Genomic DNA, 22,722 nt, shown 5'->3' with positions numbered 1-22,722 from the left:
GACTGCACTCATCTGCAGCTGCAATACTGCATGATGATCAGACTGCTGCAGGCTTGTCCTTGCTGGCAACACCCGTGCACCGTCAATCTATAGTACATGACACTCAAGGATTTGGCTACACTATATTTTTAATGTGTCTATATTTACTGCTATGATATAAGTGCCTTGTGCTGTGTATGACTGTTGGTACTGTATTTTGCACCTTGAACCCGGAGGAAGGCTGTTTCATTTTGCTGCATTCATGTAACATGAGGGACAATTGAACTTCAACTTCGATGTTGAGTGTGGTTCTTCCAGCTCCTATACCTCCTTTCTGATGGTAGTAATGAGAAGAGGGCATGACCAGGGATGGTAAGAGTCCTTAATGAAGACTAACGCCTTCATGAGCACTGTCTTCTGAAGATGCCCATGATACTTCAGAACTTGTTTGCTTGCTTTATTGTTTGCACGACCTGTTTTATTTTCTCTCTGCACACTGGGTGTTTGATGGCCTTCTTTGTTTTTAATGGGTTCTTTGTGAGTTCTTTGCTTCGTGGATGCCTGTAAGGAGACAAATCTCAAGGTTGTATAAAGTATACATACTTCCAACTTTGATAGAGCTGGGTGAGTCTACAACTGTCTGTATCTTTTTCAATCCTGTGCATTGGAACCTGAAACAGGTAACACATTTCTGCTGAAGTTTTTCTTATGGCTGGGAAGCATGTGATGGCAAGGTGTGGGAGGTTGGGAGGGGACAGGATATAGTATTGAAAACTAGGGGTAAGGGATAAAGTGAGAGTGTGGTGCCTGAGAGGGAGAGGAAGATTCTGGGCGGGTAGAAGGAAATTAAAGACTAGGGATGTACAAAAGAAAAGGAGATTTCAGTGAGGGGAGAGTCATGGGTGAGAAAGGTCTCAGAGAGGGCTCTGATTAGGGTTTCGCCAAACAGACAGTACATACAGTATAAAGCGGGCTGAGGTGTATATGATCCTTGGGGGCCTTGAGAGGGCAAATGTGGAATGGCAAAGTGCTATTGCAATTAGTTCTGCTGCCTCACTGCACAGAGGATGTTGACAGCTTGTGCTGGAGAGAATAAATTGCAAGGGTACAAGCATGAAAAAGGAAGGGGGTCCTGGCAAAACGTTGACTGTATACTGTAGATGCTGGCTGACTTGCTGAATTCCTCTAACATTTTGTGCATGTTGCTGAAGATTTCCAGCATCTGTAGAATCTCGTATTTACTAGAAGGATAGGACTACAGAGATTGTTCCACTGGGAGCTGGCAAGGACTTGACAGTGTATGTGTAAGGAGTCGAAGTTGAGTTTATTGTCAGCTGTACAAGTACATGTATGCACACGTGCAATGAAAAACATATTGCAGCATCATTGGCACGTAGTAGATACGCAACATTCACAGGGAAAACATAAGCATACAGCGCTGTGCAAAAACCTTAGGCGCGTCTACATCGCAAGGATACCTAAGACTTTTTCACAGTTCTGTATTTGTCAATGTGGAGCAGAGAGCGAGTTTGTAAATCTGGCGGGAGCAAAGGATGTTGGGAATGGTGGGGGTGGAGAACCACGGGAGGGAAGGGTTATTGACAGGTAGCAGAGAAGGAGTCCTGGGGTGGGGGGGGGGTGGGGTGGGTGGTGTTAGTGGTGCTGGTGCAGACATACCCAGCCCTGGGACACCAGGCTAGGTCATTTGATTCCAAACAATTGGCTTATTGAGCATTACAGAATGGCTTCCTGGTGCTTCCTGCTCCCCCTCCTCTCCCTTCTCTTTTCTCCAGCCATGATTCCCCTTCCCACTCTGTCCACCATACAGACCCATATCAGAATCAGGTTTATCATCACATATGTCATGATTTTTTTTTGCATCAGCAGAACAGTACAACACAGGAAATTACTACAGTACTGCGCAAAAGTCTTAGGCGCCCTAGCTATAGATATGTGCCTAAGACTTTTGTACAATACTGTAAATTGAACACAATTTCAGATTCTGATTTATTTATCACATATACGGTGAAATGCCTTCTTTGCATTCACCAACACATCCAAGAATGTGCTGGGGGCAGCCCACAAGTTTTGCCACATATTCCAGCGCCAGCATAGCATATCCAAAATGCAACCCAGGCATCATCAGCAACAGAATTAAACGAGACAACAGCAACAAAAGAAATCCCTTTCCCATCCATCCACCCACCAACCCCCTCACACACAGACAAGCCCCCAACCACAGGATGGGACTACAGTCCTTGGCCCTGGACTCTCAAACTTGTAACAGCCAGTCACTGGCCCAGATTCGTGGACTTGACCTTCAGGCCTCTACCTCCAGACTCACTGACTTTGGTCTTCGACTTTCAGGCTTCCAGGCAATCTTTACACACCGAGAACATAACCGTGACAAAAAGAAGTACAAAAGCCATTGTTATGTAAAGTGATCACTGACTGTAGACATTAGACTGGCTTAGGTTGGTTCAAGAACTGAATGTTTGGAGCAAAGTAGCTGTTCTTGAACCTGGTGGTGTGGGATTTCATGCTTCTGTATTTCCTGCCCAAGAACATAACATGGCACAGATGGTGGGGATCTTTGAAGATACATATTGTCTTCTTGAAACAGTACCTCATGTAGATACTACTGATGGTGGTGAGGGATGTGCCAGTGATGTATTGGGTGAGTCCACTGCTCTTACAGCTGTTCCTTCTTAGAAACAATGATCACTGTTCAAAAACAAGGATATGCCCATTTAATACAGAGAGGAGGTGACTTATTTGCCTCTTAAGGTCATAAGTCTTTGGACAGCAGTGGGAACAGAGTCTTTGAATATTTTTAATGTAGGTTCAAATCGTTCATTTGTTATATGCCATTTCATATGGCATAGGCAATCATGGTCTTTCCATGACCAGGAGTGTTCTTTGCAAATTTTTCTGCAGAATTGGTTTTCCATTGCCTTCTTCTGGGCAGGGTCTTACAAGATGGGTGACCCCTGCCATTATCAATACTCTTCAGAGATTGTCTGCCTGGCGTCAGTGGTCACATTACCGGGACTTGTGATAGGCACCAGCTGCTCATTCAACCTGCTCCACGTGACCTGATCAGGGGTTGGGGGTGGGGGGTGTGCTAAGCTGGTGCTACATCTTGCCCAAGGGTGACCTGCAGGCTAGCAAAAGGAAGAAGTGCCTTACACCTCCCTTTGACTTTCCTTCACCCCACCACCCATAGATTTAGATAGATTCTTGATAAGCAAGGAGGTGTATGATTAGTGGGAGCTTAGAGATAAGGGTTCAGTCATATTAATAATCTAATTATTGTATGGCAGAGCAGGCCTATTCCTGCTTCTAATCTGTATACCTACACATGCCTATTTAAGAACATAAGATATAGGAGCAGAATCACATATCGGCATGATCTGCATATGGTAAATGCCAATGCCATTGTAAACGTGCTTGCGTTTACAAAGATGATTAGAAGCTTTCTCAAACATGTAGACCAGCAGGGTGCATCCTTGTCTTTTTGGTAACTGAATGTCCACAGATATGTCTGAGCAGATCTCTGGAATTCAAAGCAGAGCTGCAGTGTTTCAATGCTAATTTGCTCAGTCTATTTAAAACTACAGTTAAAGTCTGCCTAATGGGAAGGTGAGCTCTTCTGCTCTTATGGCAAGTAGTTCCTGAAGTCAATTAGATGGTAATTGTTAATGGAAATAAAGTTTTTCCAGCCTAACAGTTTCTTGACGTTTATCATTTTGACTAGTTAATACATTTTTTGAAGGGTAATCTGAGAGAAAAAAAACAGCGGGAAATACCAGGAACACGAGAGATTCTGTAGATGCTGGAAATCCAAAGCAATGCACACAAAATGCTGGAAAACTTGGCCGATCATGGAAATGAACAAACAGTCGATATTTCATGGATGCTGCTTGACCTGCTGAGTTCTTCCGGCATTTTGTATATGTTGCTTAGGAAATATAAAATTTCCTTTAGTACAAATTTTAAAGTTTGTGTCTGTAGGTTTCGTTGATACATTTTTATTTGCAGAATAACACTTGTCAAATGAAGAGGAAGAATGCAATTTTTACAGGGAAGGACACAATGGTAACAAAACGAAAAAACAGAATCCATAAACACAGGAGATTCTGCAGAGGCTGGAAATCCAGAGTAACACACACAAAATGCTGGAGGAATGCAGCAGTTCAGGCAGCACCCATGGAAATTAATTAACAGTGGGGAAAAAATTAATAAACGGGGGAAGAAGCCAAATAAGATGTAGGAATATGAGCTATGGTGGAGGGGTAGGAATACGAGCTGAAATGTGACATGTTAAACCAGGTGGGTGGGGGAGAGGGAATAAAATAAGAAGCTGGGAGCTGATAGGTGGAAAAAAGTAAAGGGCTGGTGAAGAAAGAATCTGATATGAGAGGAGACTGAACCACGGGAGAATCCATCTTCCCCCACCCACCTGGCTTCATCTATCACCTTCTAGCTTGTACTCCTTCCCCTCCTCCCACCTTCTTATTCTGACTTCTTCCCCCTTCCTTTCCAGCCCTGATGAAGGGTCTCAGCCTGATATATCAACTGTTGATTCATTTCCTCAGATGCTGCCTGACTCACTGCATTCCACCAGCATTTTGTGTGTGATGCATAGAATCCATTGTTGTGCAAAGTGGTCACAGTGTTGCTATAGTGTGCCGATTAAAGTTGCACTGGTTGGTTCAAGAACTGAATGGTTGAAAGGAAGTAGCTGTTCTTGAACCTGGTGGTGTGGTAGTTCTAGCTTCTGTAGCTCTTGCCCAAATGTTGATAATCTTTTATCTGCTCAAAAATAGAAATGCTTGTAAGAGATACCCAGTGCACAAAATTGAGGTTCAAAAGAGCCAGAATTTTTATCAACAGAGTAGTGCCATGGACTTTCCTAACATTTTGACCTATTGCATTCCATGGGCATTATTTCCCAAAGTTTTTTGGTGGAAAGCAGAGTGAGGGATGAGTGCTGAAGATGATAATTTGTAGGGGAGGGAGAGATAAAAATGGAGGATTAGAGGAAAGAGGAATGGAAAGCTTTGCACTACTCTGAAGATAACACAAAAGTAGGACCGTGCAGAGATTTAAAATGAGATAATTTAAATTGCTTTAAGGTTTGAGGGGAAAAGTTTAAAGGAAATTTCCAAGGCAAGTCTTGCACAAAGAAAGGTCGGTGCCTGGAACATGCTGCTGAGTGAAGTGATGCAAGCAGATGTGATAGCAGATAGATGTGAATCATGTAGAGATACACACGAACAGGAAAGGAATGGAGTAATTTAGGCCATATGCAGCTGAACTGGCATCACGGTCAACACAGATATCATGGACCGAATAGCCTGTTCTGGAAGACACGGTAGGTGCAAATTCAAAGTAGTTTTCAGGTTCAGTGCTTTAGAGAATGTGCAAAGTGTAGGAGGTTGCTGCAGGGGAGTTTCTGGATCTTATTCTGCATCATTCCTGATTCCATTTAGCCTTCAGTCTGATGAAAGGTCATGTGTTTTTAATTCCATTTTTTTCTTATGTGCTCTGGTATGCTGAATGTAGTCAGAACGTTTTTGATTCAACCCCCTACTTTTCTCATTGTTCCTTTGATACTCTATAGTAACAATTGACACATCTCCTCTGAATCTTATATATCCTTTGTCACTCTGTTCTCTTGTTTGTATGTCTCTTTGTCTTGCAACATTATTACTTCTGCCATTATTTAACCTTCCTCTGCTGACTAATTTCAGATCTCTTTGCTCACCACTGCTTTTCCCTGAAAGGGGAACCAGACCACATTTTGTTGAAGATTTAAACCCCAGAACTAGCCACAGATCTATCAATCTTCTGTCAGAATCAGGTTTATTATCACTGACATATTTCACAAAGTTATGTTGTTTTGTGGCAGTAGTACACTGCAGGACATAGAAGGTACTATAAGTTACAAAAATGTATAGATAGTGCAAAAAAAGCAAAACAATGAGGTAGTGTTTATGGATTTGTGGACCATTCAGAAATCTGACGGTAGAGAGGAAGAAACAGTTCTTAAAACATTGGTTGTGGATCACAGGCTCTCTGTTAGTAGTAATGTGAAGAGACATGACCTGGATCGTGAGGATCTTTAATGATGGTTGCCACTTTCTTGAGCCTTTCTGATGACCTCATTTGTGGGGAGATTTGTGCCTGTGATGGGAACTGGCTAAGTCTACAACCATTTGCACCATTCAGTCTTGCACATACCAGGATGTGATGCAACCAGTCAGAAATGTTCTCCATCGTATATCTGTAGAAACTTGCAAGAGTCTTTGGAGACATACTGAATCTTCTCAGACTCCTAATGAATTATAGTCAGTGCTGTGCCTTTGTGATTGCATCAAAATGTTGGGGCCTAGGGTTGATCCTCTGAGATATTATTCGAAATAACTAAATAGTGAAAAAGAGGAATAGGGAGGTAGTGTTCATGCATTCAAGGGCCGTTCAAAAATCTGATGATGGAGGAGAAGAAACTATTCCTAAAACATTGAGTGTGGGTCATCAGGTTCCTATGCTGCCTCCCTGATGGTAGTAATGAGAAGAAGGCATGTCTCGGACAGTGAGGGACGTTTATGAGGGATGTTGCCTTCTTGAGGCATTGCCTTATGCCTGTGACGTAGCTGGCGGAGTGTACAACATCTTGCAATCCTGTGTATTGCAGGATCCATACTAGGTTTTGATACAACCTGTCAGAATGCTCTCTGCTGTACATTTGTAGAAATTTGGTGACATACCAAATCTCCTCAAACTCCTAAAGAATTCTAGCCACTGGTGTGCCTGCTTCATGATTGCATCAATGCATTGAACCCAGGAAGGATTTACAATGTTAGCATCTACCAGTTGATGCAAGCAGTTTCCAGGGTATGTTCTACTTACATGAAAGCAGGACAAATCTAATCCTGCTAATGACTACAAATCAGTCAATCAGCAAAGTGATGGGTAGTGTCATCAACAATGCTAAAATACAACATTTATTCATTAAAACCCTGGTTAGATCACACTAGGAATATTGTGTTCAATTCTGGTCATCTCATTATAGGAAGGATGTGGAAGTTTTAGAGAGGGTGCAGAGGAGATATACCAAGATGCCGCCTAGATTAGAAAGAATGGCTATGAGGATAGGTTGAGTGAGCTAGGATTTTTCTCTTTGGAATGAAGGAGGATGAGAGGAGACTTGATAGAGGTGTACAAGATAATAAGAGGCATGGATAGAATGGACAGCCAGAGACTTTTTCTCAAGGTGGAAATGGTTGATACAAGGAGGGATAACTAAGGTGTTTGGAGGAAAGTATAGGGCGATGTCGGAGGCAAGTTTTTTTTTACACAAATTCTGATTTATGCATGGAATGTACTTCCAGGGATAGTGGTAGAGGCAGATACATTAGGAACATTTAAGAGATATTTAGATAGACATGGATGAAAGAAAAAAGGAGGACTATGTGGAAGGGAAGGGTGAGATTGATTATTGTAGGTTAAAGGGTCAGCACAACATTGTGGGCCAAAGGGCCTGTACTGTGCTGTACAGTTCTATGTTTTATAATAACCTGCCCACTAGTGCTTGAATTTGGTTTCTCAAGAGTCATGGAGTTGCATCTCATTGCAGCCCAGTGCAGGCATGGACATAAATACTGAGCTCCCTACCCAACAATGCAAGTGGGAGCACTAATACTCACAAAATCACAGCCAAAGTTCATAGTACATTTACTATCAAAGTACAGATATTTCACCAATTACTACCCTGAGATTCATTTTCTTGCAGGTATCCACAATAAATACTAGAAACACAACAGAGTCAATGAAAAACCGCAACCTGTCAATATACTCTCCACCACACATCTATAGAAGTTCATCAAAGTTTTAGATGACACGCTGAAACTTCACAAACTTCTATCAAGAGGCGCTGCCATGCCTTCTTTGTAATGGCACTCATGTGCTAGACCTAATTCAAATTCTCTGAAATGATAATACAGAGGAATTTAAAGTTTGCTGATCCCCCCCCACCTCTGATCCTCCGATGAAAGCAGGCTCATGGACAGCTCACTGTTATCTACTTGAGTGCCAATTAGGTTCAGGTTCAGATTTATTTATTACAGGTACATCAAAATATACAGTGAAATGTATTGCCTACAATCAACACACCCAAGGATGTGCAAGTATTCCAGCTCCAGCATAGCAGATCCACAATGTTCACCAGAACAACACAAGCAACGACGACAAAACAACAGTAAGGCAAGTCCCTTTCCCACCCTCTAACACATACAGATGGACTTCCAACTCAAGACAGGCTGCCTCCAGGCCTCCAGTCCTTGGCCCCGGACTCTCAGACTCACATGTAGACCTTATAAGTAACATTATCCTGATAAACTATTGCAAATAAAGTTGTTTTTTTTTCCAGTGTCATTCTGGTAGTGCTTTGCTATTGGAGGTTCCAAGTTTTGGACGGCATTGTCTTCTCAAGTGATGTAAAAATGATCGGGTCAATTAAGCTCTAGTATCCTAACCAGTTCTGATACCTTAGTCAATTTTACTGAAATCGGTGATTCCCCACAATGCCAGCTGTGACAACTTGCTGTGCACAATTTATTTCCTGTGTTTCACAAGGTTAAAAATAAAGCATGAATTTCTAGCAACACACACAAAACGCTGGTGGAATGCAGCAGACCAGACAGCATCCATAGGAAGAAGCACAGTTGGCGTTCCGGGCTGAGATCCACAAAGCATTTTGTTTGTGTTGCTTGAATTTCCAGCATCTGCAGATTTCCTCGTATTCATGAATTTCTAGTGAACCTTTGACTAGCTGTAATGTTCTTGGAATGTCTTGCAGCTGGGAAAGCTATAGAAATGCATATTTTTTTTAAATAGAAGCATTGACTTTGAATATTGCTGGTTTGAACTTGAACCACAATTTTATGCTTTTTTTTCCAGCATTGTTTTGGCCTGGCTGTTGTTATCCTTTGATGCCACCAAGCTTTTTGTTCCCAAGTATGCCACATAATTGTGACTTGGCCCCTTGCACAGTGCTTGCTTTTCCTGTGAGTGTGTGGTTATCAAGTGCTCATGGATACAGGGGACTGAAGCCACACACTCAACGTTTTAGAACCAAGTTCTTCCCCTCCGTCATCAGATTTCTGAATGACACGAACCCATGAACACTGCCACACTATGTTTGCCCTCCTTTTGCACTCGTTCATTAGTTATGCGCCGTGTTGTATGACATGGGCGATCATGGTCTTTCCATGACCATGATTGCTCTTGGCAAACTTTCTTGTAGAATTGGTTTTCCATTGCCTTCTTTGGACAGTGTCTTTACAATACAGGTGACCCCAGCCAAGTATGGATATACGCACACACACGATACGCAAGCCAGAGCCTTATGATATGGAGAGCAAGCTGTTGCCCAGGTAGCACATTCTCCCTCTCCACGCAGCTGATGAATCCAAAAATCCAAAGTAACAGTAAAGACCGATACAGTTTGGGACCAGCGGCATCGCAGGAGTTGCCCGTCAGCACTGAGCTCAACATTGGACTGCCTTAGAGTCTCTGAGGATCTGTCCTCAGAGTTCACTCCCAAAGCCTTCCTCATGGGTAGGTATAGCTGTGAGGCAGTGGAGGTTTGAGTTTTCCTTCTTCTAGATGAGATGTCAACCATGGCTGACAAGCCCCATCTGACCCATCTAACCCACATTTGTCCCTTCTCCTGTCAGTAGAAATGGTTCCGCAGGGCTTAGTAACTAAGCCACACGTGAAAGGCAGGAGCTGGACTTGGTTGGCATAAGCTATTTGAGATGCACTCCATTGGGAGCATTTAATAGGTTGTGGGAGTTTAACTCCACTACCTCCCCTGGCTAGGACAACTTTAAGTAAAATTTATTCTCTGTAATATATATTTCTTATTGTAATTTATACGCTAGTATATTTTATGTATGCCATTATGTACTGCTACAAAACAACAAACTTCATGACATATGTCAGTGATAACAAACCGATTCTGATTTTGGTTCCTATGTTCCATAGTTGGTGCACAGCTGTTTTGATTCTCCCATTTCTTTCATATCTGCCCAAATTCATCCCCTTCATGTTAAAATATGTTTGCAACCCTCTTGTAAAGTACCTTCGGATATTTTGCTTGTTTAACATTCTTGCAAAACAGCAAACAATTGTTTGTGTTCTTGACATTTACACAATGACCTTCCCAGCAGGAAAGAACAAGGAAGAGGTTCGGTTCCAGCAGCTTCATCCCCTCAGGGAGTACTGAGGTCAGTGTTTAGTCCTGTATACCTTGGCTGATACAGCATGAAAGAGTACTTAATCCAGATGTTATGCCTTGTGTAGACAAGGGCAACACTGCATTTACTACAGAGCTTTCGGGCAGAATGCCACAGTTTCCCGGAAGAATGTGGAATTTAGTGAGTATCAAAAATGGAGATGATCGGAAAGAGCTTTCTTTCTACTTCTGTTAACCAATATGAATGTGTCAAGAGCAGCTGTGAGTAATCCTGACTCAGATCTTTCCAGATTTTAAGAAGCTAAAGTGAGCAAAGACAGTAAATGGAAGAAAATAAGAAGAAATGATTTACTGGTAATAAAGAAAGAAAGTATTAAATAACTTGCAGCACTCAATTAAGCCAGCACAACAAGTACACCCTTTTATGTTCTTGGACTTACTGTACCATGTCCCAGATGTTAATCTTGACTCAGACCACAAGACATCAAAGTTCAAAATAAATTTATTATCAAAAGGCATATTGTACGTGCTGTGGAGGCCAGGTCATTGGGTGTATTTAAGGTGGAGGTTGATAGGTTCTTGATTAGTCAAGGCATGAAATGTTATGGGGAGAAGACAGGAGAATGGGATTGAGAAGGTAATGGATCAGCCATGATGAAATGGTGCAACAGACTCAATGGGCCGAATGGCCTAATACTGCTCCTTTGTCTTATGGTCACCGTATACAACCCTGAGATTAATTTTCTTGTGGGCATGTTCAGTAAGTCCAATAACCTTAACAGAATCATTGAAAGACCGCACCAACGGGGCGGACAACCAGTGTGCGAAAGACAACAAACTGCAAATACAAAAAGAACAAAACAAAAAAAAAGCAATAAATATCTAGAGCGTGAGACTAAGCATCCTTGAAAGTGAGTCCATAGGTTGTGGAACAGGTCAGTGATACGGTGAGTGAAGTTATCCCTCTGGTTCAAGAACCTGATGGTCGAAGGGTAATAACTGTTCCTGAACATACTGATGTGAGTCCTGAGGCTTCTGTACCACCTTCTCGCCACAGCCAGAATAGAGCATAACCTGACTGGTGGGAGTCCCTGATGCTGGATTCCGTTTAACATTGAGTCTGCCCTGCCAGTTCATCGTGGCTGATCTATTATCTCTCTCAACCGCATTCTCCTGCTTTCTCTCAGTATCCTTTGACCTCTGACTAATCAAGAGCCTCCGCTTTAAACATTCCCAATGACTTGGCCTCTGCAACCATCTGTGGCAATGAATTCCACAGATTCACCATCCCCTGGCTAATAAAATCCCTCCTCATCTCTGCTCTAAAGGGACACACACAAAATGCTGGAGGAACTTAGCAGGTCAGGCAGCATCTATGGAGAGGAATAAACAGTTGACGTTTCGGGCCGAGACCCTTCTTCAGGACCAGAAAGGAAGGAGAAAGATGCCAGAATAACAAGGTGGGGGGGGGGGAGGAGAAGAAGGAAAGCTAGAAGGTGATACGGTAGGTAAAGCCAGATGAGTTGGAAAGATAAAGGGCTGAAGAGGACAGAATCTGATAGGAGAGGAGAGTGGATGATAGGAGAAAGGGAGGGAGGAGGGGACCCAGGGGGAGGTATATGGGATATGGGAAGTCTGTGAGACCTTCAGTCTCCCAGGTAAACACATCTGCACCTGGTACACCAAGCTGCATCTCCTGAGAGAACATATTAAGGAACTGGAGCTGCAGCTCGATGACCTTCAACTCATGTTGGAGAATGAGGAGGTGATAGACGGGAGCTATAGGGAGATAGGTACACCTGGGCTGCAGGAAGCAGGTAACTGGGTACCCATCAGGAGAAGGAGGGGAAATGCACAACTAGTGCATTTGTGGATCAAAACTTTTCCATGGACGGCTGCCAGACCGTTCGGGCTGACCGGAAGTGCACTGAGAGCGGTAAGCGTAAAGGAGTTGGGTGCTTACTGTTCTGGTTAACAACGGATGCTGCAATCCGGGACATATTACGATCGAGGAACTGTTTGCAGACTGGATATTGAACTTTTTGCTGTTGGACTCTGGCCATATTCCACTGAGATACAACACTGGGCATCACGGGAGGTTGCTCCTGCCTGTGGCCATCGAACTTTGCAGCTCCTCCCGTGGAGGATCAGACACCCTGAGCCAATAGGCTGGTCCTGGACTTATTTCCATCTGGCATAGTTTGCATTTTGTTGTTTGATTGTTTGTGGTTTTTGTATTGCTATATTTATGCTCTATTCTTGGTTGGTGTGGCTGTAACGAAACCCAATTTCCCTCGGGATCAATAAAGTATATCTATCTATCTATCTATCTATCTATCAGTGCAGAGTACACCTTTGGCCATACCCCTCAACAATAAGTAGACAATTTCAGATACTATTGAGAGGAACGACCTACTAGGGGGAGTCACAGTGACCTGGTCTCTGGCACTGAGTCTGGTGCTGTGGCTCAGAAGAGCAAAAAGGTGAAGAGGTCTGCAGTGTTGATAGAGATTCCTTAGTCAGAGACGAGATTCTGTGGGTGTGATAGAGATACCTGGATGGTATTTACCTCCCTGGTGCCAGGATTGGGTATGTCTCAGATTGTGTCCATGACATCCTCAAGGACAAGGATGAGCAGCCAGAAGTCTTGGTATATATTGGCACCAATGACATAGGTAGTCAAGGTGAGGAGGTCCTGAAGACAGACTTTAGAACAGACTTTAAGAGAGAAAGCTGAGAAATAGATTGGTAAGTACAATGTTGTAGTCATCACAGAATCATGACTGATAGAAGATTATAGCTGGGAGCGTAATGTCCAAGGGTACACATTGTATTGAAAGGATAGCAGGAAGCCGGGGGGGGGGGGGGGGTGTGGTGTCTCTGTTGGTAACAAATGAACAACCCTGATGGGAGTTAAATACAGATCCCCAAACAGTAGAAAGGATGTGGTCTACAAGATTCAATGGGAGTTAGAAAATGAATGCCAGAAAGACAATGTTACAATAGTCATGGGGGATTTCACATTGGTGAGGGATTTCAAGAGGAGGAATTTCCAGAATGCCTACAAGATGGCTTTTTAGAGCAGCACATGGTTGAGCCCACTAGGGCAGGGGTCCCCAACCTTTTTTGCATCGTGGACCGGTTTAATATTGACAATATTCTTGTGGACCGGCCGACAGGGGGTGGGTGGGGGGGGTGTTCAAGTTCAACAGTGCGTGACAGGGAATGAGGAAAGGTGCAGCTGACTCATATCGTTTCATATCGCCAAATCATATCGTTTCCGCGCGGCCCGATAGCACATGCGGTACCGGCCCGCAGCCCAGTGGTTGGGGACCACTGCACTAGGGGATCAACTACTCTGGATTGGGTGTTGTGTAATCAACCTGAATTGATTAGAGAGCTTAAGGTAGAAGAACTCGGTGGGGGAAATGATCATAATATGATCAAATTCACCCTGAAATTTGAGAAGGAGAAGCTAAGGTCAGATGTATCAGTATTACAGTGGAGTAAAGAATATTATAGAGGCATGAGAGAGGAGTTGGCCAGAAATGTTTGGAAAACAACACTGGCAGGGATGATGGCAGAGCAACAATGGCTGGCATTTCTGGAAGTAATTCGGAAGATACAGGATACAAGACCATAAGATATAGGAGCAGAATTAGGCCATTTGGTCCATCACCCCTGCTTTGCCATTTCATCATGGCTGATCCAATTTTCCCCTCAGTCCCAATCTCCTGCCTTCTCCCCGTATCCCTTCATGCCCTGACCAATAAAGAATCTATCAACCTCTGCCTTAAATATACATAAAGACTTGGCTTTCCAAAGATACATCCCAAAGAGGAAGAAGTATTCTTAAAGGCAAGATGACAGAACTATGGCTAACAAGGGAAGTCAAACCCAATATAAAAGACAAAATAACAGAGCAAAAATTAGTAGGAAGTTAGAGAATTGAGAAGCTTGACCTCAGTGGTTGGGTAAATGTTGGAGTTGATTGTTAAGGATATGGTTTTGGGGTGCTTGGAGGTACCAAATAAAATAGGCCATAGTCTGTTTGGTTTCCTCAAGGGAAAATCTTGCCTGACAAGGCATCAAATGATATGGTGAGAAGACAGGTGTATGGGATTAAGTGGGATTCGGGATCAGCCATAATAGAATGGCAGAGTAGACTGGATGGTTGAATGGTTGCATTCTGCTCCTATGTCTTATGGTCCATGGTCTAAATTTATTAGAATTCTTTGAAGAAATGACAAGCGGGATAGACAATGGATTTTCAGAAGGCCTTTGACAAGATGCCACACGAGGTTGCCTAACAAGCTATGAACCCATGGTATTACAGGAAAGATTCTAGGGTGGATAAAGCGGTGGCTGATTGGCAGGCGGCAAAGAGTGGGAATAAATGGAGCCTTTTTTGGTTGGCTGCCGGTGACTAGCGGTGTTCCACAGATGTCTGTGTTGGGATCGATTCTTTTTACGTTATATGTCAATGATTTGGATGATAAAATTAATGACTTTGTTGCAAAGTTTGCAGATGATACAAAGATAGGTGGAGAGGCAGGTAGATTTGAGGAAGTAGAGAGACTACAGAAGGATTTAGATAAATTAGGAGAAAGGGCAGAGAAGTGGGAGATGGAGTACAGTTTCAGGAAGTGTGTGGTCGTGACTTCTGTAGAAGTGAAAGGGTTCAATTCAACTTAATTTAATTTAATTCCAATTATCATTTAACCATATATGAATACTCGTGAATACAGCCAAATGAGACAGCGTTGCTACAGGGTCAAGGTGCAAACTCATTACCAACAGTCGCACACAAGATCACAATCACTTAATAAGAGTCCCACCTCACCCCTCTGCAGCGCTGCAGCTTGATGTGTACAAGTCAACAAACCCATATAGAATATCATTAAAAATACAAGGACACAGAATATGCATGTACATATCTAGTCCAGACACCCCTTCCTCACCGATGTCATCTGATGACTGGCCCCTGACACCCGCTAGGCAACACCATGGCTTTGAGGTCTAGTCCTTACCTCAACTTCTGACTCCCCCAGGCGAATCCATGGTTCTGAGGCCCAATCCTCGCATGTACAAGCACATGTGGAATACTAGTAAAAACACAACCAGACAGATATATATACAGTTTAGACCCGTCAGTCTATTTTATATCTTCAGTCGCCACAACTGTGCTACACTGCCCAGGTAGAGTGCAGTGGCTTGGAGGCCTCTCCATTGACTATTTTCTAAATGGGGATAAAATACAAAAATCTGAGGCGCAAAGGGATTTGGGAATCCTTGTGCTGGATTCCCTAATTTGCAGGTTGAGTCTGTGGTGAGGATGGCAAATGCAATGTTAGCATTCATTTCAGGATGACTAGAATATAAAAACAAGGATGTCATGTTGAAACTTTATAAAACATTGGTGTGGCCTCACTTGGAACCGTGAGTGGTTTTGGGCCCTTTGTCTTGGAAGGGAATGCTGAAACTGGAGAGAGTTCAAAGGAGGTTCACACAAATTATTCCAGGATTAAAAGGCTTGTCATATGAAGAGCGTTTGATGGCTCTGGGCCTGTATCTACTGGAATTCAGAAGAATAAGGGGTGACCTAATTGGAATTTACTGAATGGTGAAACGCCTTGATAGAGTGGATGTGGTGAGGATGTTTCCTGTGGTGAGACTGTTTAAGACCAGAGGACATAGCTTCAGAGTAGACCTCTTAGAAAAAACTCCACTCTTTTAGAACGGCAATGAGGAGAAATTTCTTTAGCCACAGAGTGGTGAAATTGTGGAATTCTTTGCCACCGGCAGCTGTGGAGGCCAAATCATTATGCATATTTAAGGCAGAGGTAGATACTTACTTGATTGGTCAGGACATGAAGGGATACGGGGAGAAGGAAGGGGATTCTGTATTGTACTTTTCTATGACTCTATGACGCTATGACCCGCTAACTTTTTCCAGCATTTTGTATGGTTGCTTTGGATTTCCTGCATCTACCAAATTTTTTGTGTTTCTGTTCTGAAGGGACATCCTAGTGTTCTGAGGCTATACCCTCCAGTCCTAGACTCCCCCACTATAGGAAGCATCCTCTCTACATTCCCTTTATCCAATCCTTTCAATATTAAATAAGTTTCAATGAGATTGCTCCCTCATTCTTTTAAACCTAAGTCAGCAGCGTTCCTGAAATTGGCCCATGAGCTTTAAGTATAAAAGTCACGTAAACAGGGAAATTTCTGAGATTGTAATTTTTTTTCTAACTTTTAAAATATATATGCACTACTGGTACACACTTTCATGTTCTTGGATATACTGTACTATGTCCCAGACAATGATCTTCTTCCTGAACTGTACTGCGTTCTGCAGAGATTTATGACTGCACTTTCCTGTTGGCCTCTTAAATTTGGATACTTTTTTCTGGTTCTGGTTTGAAGGATGAATCCCAAAAGTGAAGATCAGAGTCCTCTCACCAGCCTAATGATCTAAGGAGCTGTGCTAATCTCAGGGACGTAACATAATGTCCTAATTGGTACATCATGGCCCTTCTCATTATTTCAATGTCAGAAATTGTTAAAAATGAAACAGCTTCATCTGTAAGCAGACAGAGTCATTAACTATCAGTGCGTCAGTAATACATGTGGTTCAGTTTTTGAGTATGCAGATGATACTAAGATAGGTGGAGTTGTGGATAGTGAAGTAGGTTTTCAAAGCTTGCAGAGAGATTTAGGCCATTTAGAAGAGAGGGCTGAAAGATTGCAGATGGAGTTTAATGCTGATAAATGTGAGGTGCTACATTTTGGTAGGACTAATCAAAATAGGACATACATGGTAAATGGTAGAGCATTGAAGAATGCTTTAGAACAGAGGGATCTAGGAATAATGGTGCATAGTTCCCTGAAGGTGGAATCTCATGTGGATAGGGTGGTGAAGAAAGCTTTTGGTATGCTGGCCTTTATAAATCAGAGCATTGAGTATAGGAGTTGGGATGTAATGTTGAAATTGTACAAGGCATTAGTGAGGCCAAATTTGGAGTATTGTGTACCGTTCTCGTCACCGAGTTATAGGAAGGATGTCAATAAAATAGAGAGAGTACAGAGGAGATTTACTAGAATGTTACCTGGGTTTCAGCACCTAAGTTACAGAGAAAGGTTGAACAAGTTGGGTCTTTATTCTTTGGAGCATAGAAGGTTGAGGGGGGACTTAATAGAGGTATTTAAAATTATGAGGGGGATAGAGTTGACGTGGATAGGCTTTTTCCATTGAGAGTGGGGGAGATTCAAACAAGAGGACATGAGTTGAGAGTTAAGGGGCAAAAGTTTAGGGGTAACATGAGGGGGAACTTCTTCACTCAGAGAGTGGTAGCTGTGTGGAACGAGCTTCCAGCAGAAGTGGTTGAGGCAGGTTCGATGTTGTTGCTTAATGTTAAATTGGACAGCTATATGGACAGGAAGGGAATGGAGGGTTATGGGCTGAGTGCAGGTTGGTGGGACTAGGTGAGAGTAAGAGTTCGACATGGACTAGAAGGGCCGAGATGGCCTGTTTCCATGCTGTAACTGTTATATGGTTATATAATTTTGTATACTTTGATCAAATCTCCTCTCAGTCTTCTAAGTTTTAAAGAATACAATCCTAACCTATTTATTATTTCCTTATATCTCAAGTCCTCCAGATCCGGCAACATCCTTGTAAATTCTCACTGCACTCTTTCCACTTCGTTAACATCTGTTTTGTAGGTAGGTGACCAAAACTGCATACAATAGTCCAAATTAGGTCTCACCAATGTCTTATACAACTTCGGCATGACATCCCATCTTCTGTACTCAATAAATTGATTTATGAAGGTCAATGTGCCAAAAGCATTCTTTATGACCCTATCTACCTGTGATGCCACTTTCAATGAATTTTGACCTGTATTCCCAGATCCTTTTGTTCTACCACACTCCTCAGTGCCGTACTGTTCACTGTGTAAGACCTGGCTGGTCCTACTGAAGTGCAAAACCTCGCACTTGTTTGCATTAAATTCCATCTGACATTTTTGAGCCCATTTTTCCAGCTGATGCAGATCAAAGCCACAATAGCCTTCCTCACTGTTCCTTACACCACCAATCTTGGTGTCATCCACAAACTTGCTGCTCTATTTAACCACATTGTCATCCAGGTCATTGATATAGATGACAAACAACGAAGGACCCAGCACCGATCCCTGCAGCACACCACTAGTCACAGGCCTCCAGTCAGAGAGGTAACAACTCTCTATGACCACTCTCTGGCTTCTCCCACAAAGCCAATGTCTAATCCAATTTACTACCTCATCCTGAATGCTAAGTGACTGAATCTTCTTGACCAACCTCACACGTGGGAATTTGTCAAATGCCTTACTAATGTCCATGTAGACAACATCCATTGCCTTGCCTTCATCCACTTTCCTGGTAACTTCCTTGACAACCTCTATAAGATTACTTAGACATGACCTGCCATGCATGAAGCCATGCTGACTATCCTTAATCAGTCCTTGTCTATCCAAATACTTATATATCTGGTCCCTCAGAATACCTTTCAATAACTTTCCCACAAAAGATGTCAGACTCACTGGCCTATAATTTCAATGATGGTGGGCAAATTTCACCTGTGTATTATTCATGATTACATCACACTATCAAACTGGATGCTTGGCATAACTGCAAGAGGAATATATACTCAGTGGCCAATTTATTAGGTACACTAGTACACTTGCTTGTTAATGCAAATATCTAATCAGCTAATTATGTGGCAGCAACTCAATGCATAAAAGCATGCAGACGTGGTCAAGAGGTTCAGCTGATGTTCAGACAAAACATCAGAATGGGGAAGAAATGTGATCTAAGTGACTTTGCTAATGCAATGATTGTTGGTGTCAGACGGGGTGGTCTGAGTGTCTGAGAAACTGCTGATCTCCTGGGATTTTCACACACAACAGTCTCTAGGGATTACAGAGAATGGTATGATAAGGAAAAAAAGCATTGAGTGAGCAGCAATTCCGTAGGCTAGAACACTTTGTTAATGAGAGAGGTCAGAGGAGAATTGCCAGACTGGTTCAAGCTGACAGGAAGGTGACAGTACCCAAATACTGTGTTACAACAGCGATGTGCAGAAGAGCATCTCTGAATGCACAGCACATCAAACCTTGAAGTGGATGGGCTACAGCAGCAGAAAGCCACGTACGTACACTCAGTGGCCACTTTATTAGGTACAGGAGGTATGTAATAATGTGGCCACTGGGTGTATTTGTGATCTTTATTGTTAACCATGCATTCCCAGAAAAGGTCTGGAACGTAATCCAGGAAGCTGTGCATTTAAACCTTGGTGGGTTCCTGTTCATCTGAAATGATGCAAGTTTTGTAATTCTTACACAACCCTAAACAATTATATCGAATCTAGCTCTCGGATATCTGAGGTGCTTATGTGTAGATTAATAATAAGATTGTCATTGACAACTGAATATTTAAGAAAATGTTTTGTTGCCTTCCAGTAAACAGCAGTTCCATTGATCTTCTCATACATTGAATTGTGGTAGCTGTATTGAGTAACCTCTTTGGATGAACCTGATGTACAGGAAAGGAATTCATCATAGCATTACAGAGGTAAATATCTTTTCATATTACATTTCCTGATCTACCCTCCCACATGTATTATTATTTTTATTCCCTCCTTCATGTATTGATATTTTTATTATCAGCTTTGAGAGAACGGTATCACTCATAACATTGAGCCTACTCACCCACTTGATCACAATCTGTCTGATCTTTATCTCAGTTCCATTTAACTGTTTGATCCCATATCGTTTGCTATCTGACAGAACAAAATACATTGATCTCAGACTCTAGAACTCCAGTTGCACTCACATTCTCAGCCACTTGGAGAAGCGTTTCAGATCTCCACGATGCTTAACGTGGATAGATTGCTTCTTGATTTCATATGCTCATTGGTTACCTTATTAGGTACCGTCTGCACCTAATAAAGTGGCCGCTGTATATATGTTCATGATCCTCTGCTGCTGCAGTCCATCCGCTTCAAGGTTTGATGTGTTGTGCATTCAGAGATGCTCTTCTACACTCCACTGTTGTAACGCATGGTTATTTGAGTTACTGTCGCCTTCCTGTCAGTTTGAACCAGTCTATCCATTCTCCTGTGACCTCTCTCATTAGCAAGGCGTTTTCACCCACAGAACTGCCATTAAATTGGATTTTTTAAAAGTTTTTCTTGCATCATACTCTGTAAAGTCTAAAGACTGCTGTGTGTAAAAATCCCAGGAGATCAGCAGTTCCTGAGACACTCAAACCACCCTGTCTGGCATCAGCAATCATGCCATGGTCAAAGTCACTTAGATCACATTTCTTCCCCATTCTGATGTTTGGTCTAAGCAATAACTGAACCTTTTAACCATGTTGGCATGCTTTTATGCATTGTGATGTTGCCATTGAATTGGCTGATTAGATATTTGCATTAACGAGTAAGTGTATCGGGGTACCTAATAAAGACCATAAGATGTAGGAGCAGAATTAGGCCATCTAGCCTATTGAGTCTGTGCCACCATTTCATTATGGCTGAAATCATTTTCCCTCTCAACCCCAATCTCCCGTTGTCTTCCTATCCCTTAATGCCCTGACTAGTCAAGAATCTATCAACTTCTGCCCTAAATGACTTGGCCTCCACATCACTTAAATGCTGTCATCAACTCAAGTGGCCACTGAGTGTACTTCATTTTCCTTTAAAGACAGAAGAAGGCAACTTAGCCCATCCAGTCTTTAATATTTATTTATTTTTTGAGATACAGTGCAGAAGAGGCCTTTCGCTGCCCAGCAACCCCCGATTTAAACCGAGCCTAATCACAGGGCAATTTACAATGCCCAATTAACCCACCAACCAGTACGTCTTTGGACTATGGGAGGAAACCCATGCAGCCACAGGGAGAATATACAAATTCCTCACTGATAACAGCAGGAAATAATCCCATTTCATTAGCTCCTTTAGACCCAGTCCCTGTAAGCCATTTTTTCTTACCTACCCATCAGAACCTGGTTCATTATTTCTGATATATGTTACGAAGTTTGCTGTTTTTTTGGCTGAAGGACATAAAAATAACTACCTTGCAAGGCAAATAAATGGTGCAAAAGGCAAAAATAAATTGAGGTAGTGTTTATGGTTCTATAGGAGAACGTTAAAAATATCATGGACCACACACACATCAAATGAAGAAGTTCTCAGAAGAGCCCAAGCAGTTTGACCACTCATACCAACAATAAGAGGAAGACAACTCAGATTCCTGGGACACATGATGCAGAAAGATGAACTAGAAAAACTCATGCTCTCTGAAAAGATTGAGGGGAGTAAACCTAGAGGAAGACCTCGGCTTACGTACATCAAAAGCATGGCCAGGTGGCCACACATCGAGGAAATGGAAGTCATCCAAAAAACGAAGGATAGATCTATATGGAAAACCATGGTCACCAAAGTCCGCATCGGATATGGTACCTAGACAGACAGACAGTGTTTATAGGCTCATGGACCATTCGAAAATCTGATGGTGGAGGGGAAGAAACTGTTGAGTGTGTGTCATCAAACTCCGGATGAGACAGGGGCACAATGGTGGATGCTGCATCCTGAGGTGCTGCCTTATGAAGATGCCCTTGATGGCAGGAAGGACACCTTTCAATTCCCTTGCTATGCACACAAAATGCTGGAGGAACTCAGCAGGCCAGGCAGCAGCTATAGAACAGAGTAAACAGTCAATGTTTTGGGCTGAGACCAGGAGAGTCCGAAAAGTCAACTGCTTACTCTGTTCTGTAGATGCAGCCTGACTTGCTGAGTTCCTCCAATATTTTGTGTGTGTGTTGCTTTGGATTTCCAGCATTGTGATTCTCAATTCCCTTGCTGTTCGCAGACAGTAGAAGTAACTTACATTCACTAGTTCACAGACCAGCCATCATGCCTTTGAGTTGTGGAGAGTACTGGAACACCTGGAGAGAACGTGTACACTCGATAGAGACACTGCCAGGGATCGGTATTGAGGCTGGGTGTCTGGAGCTGTGGAGTGGCAGCGCTGTCACCTGTGCTGCTGAACCACTCCAATCTCCTTGTTCTTGAAGTGCCTTCAGTAAAAAACAAGTTTACATCCCGATGAATACTTGCAGCAGTTTAAACAATTTGATCAGGTCATTCTTTCACTTTTTCTGTTAAGTGGTATGCAGTCAGTACTTTTAACCATCGAGCTCCTGAGCCAGTGTGGGTTAACTTCACTCACCTCAACTCTGAACTGAATCCACAACTGCTGGACTAACTTTTAAGGACTCTATATCTGGTGTTCTCAGTATCTATGTAGGTATTGTATGTATGTATCTATGTATGCACTTATTTATCCGGTTATCTATCTATCTATCCATCTAACCATTTACGTACGTATTTAATTTATTATGTTAATTATTTGCTCAGTTTGTCTTTTACATATTGG

General features: G+C 42.6%; 1 long non-coding RNA gene across 2 annotated transcripts in view; it reads left to right on the top strand.

Annotated features, from left to right (window-relative positions):
* LOC140187406 (uncharacterized) overlaps nucleotides 1-22,722 on the top strand; it is a 69,530-nt gene that overhangs the window by 10,681 nt on the left and 36,127 nt on the right. Inside the window, exons 3-4 of one of the 2 annotated variants that reach the window (XR_011883090.1) lie at nucleotides 10,218-10,274; nucleotides 19,751-19,855. This is a non-coding gene — a long non-coding RNA (uncharacterized lncRNA). Of the gene's footprint in view, nucleotides 1-10,217; nucleotides 10,275-19,743; nucleotides 19,856-22,722 lie in introns of both variants that reach the window. The other variant, XR_011883089.1, reaches the window with a different exon arrangement.

The sequence above is a fragment of the Mobula birostris genome, chromosome 24 (assembly GCF_030028105.1).
Source record: "Mobula birostris isolate sMobBir1 chromosome 24, sMobBir1.hap1, whole genome shotgun sequence".
Taxonomy (NCBI): domain Eukaryota; kingdom Metazoa; phylum Chordata; class Chondrichthyes; order Myliobatiformes; family Myliobatidae; genus Mobula; species Mobula birostris.
This window is presented reverse-complemented; position numbering and strand designations above follow the sequence as displayed.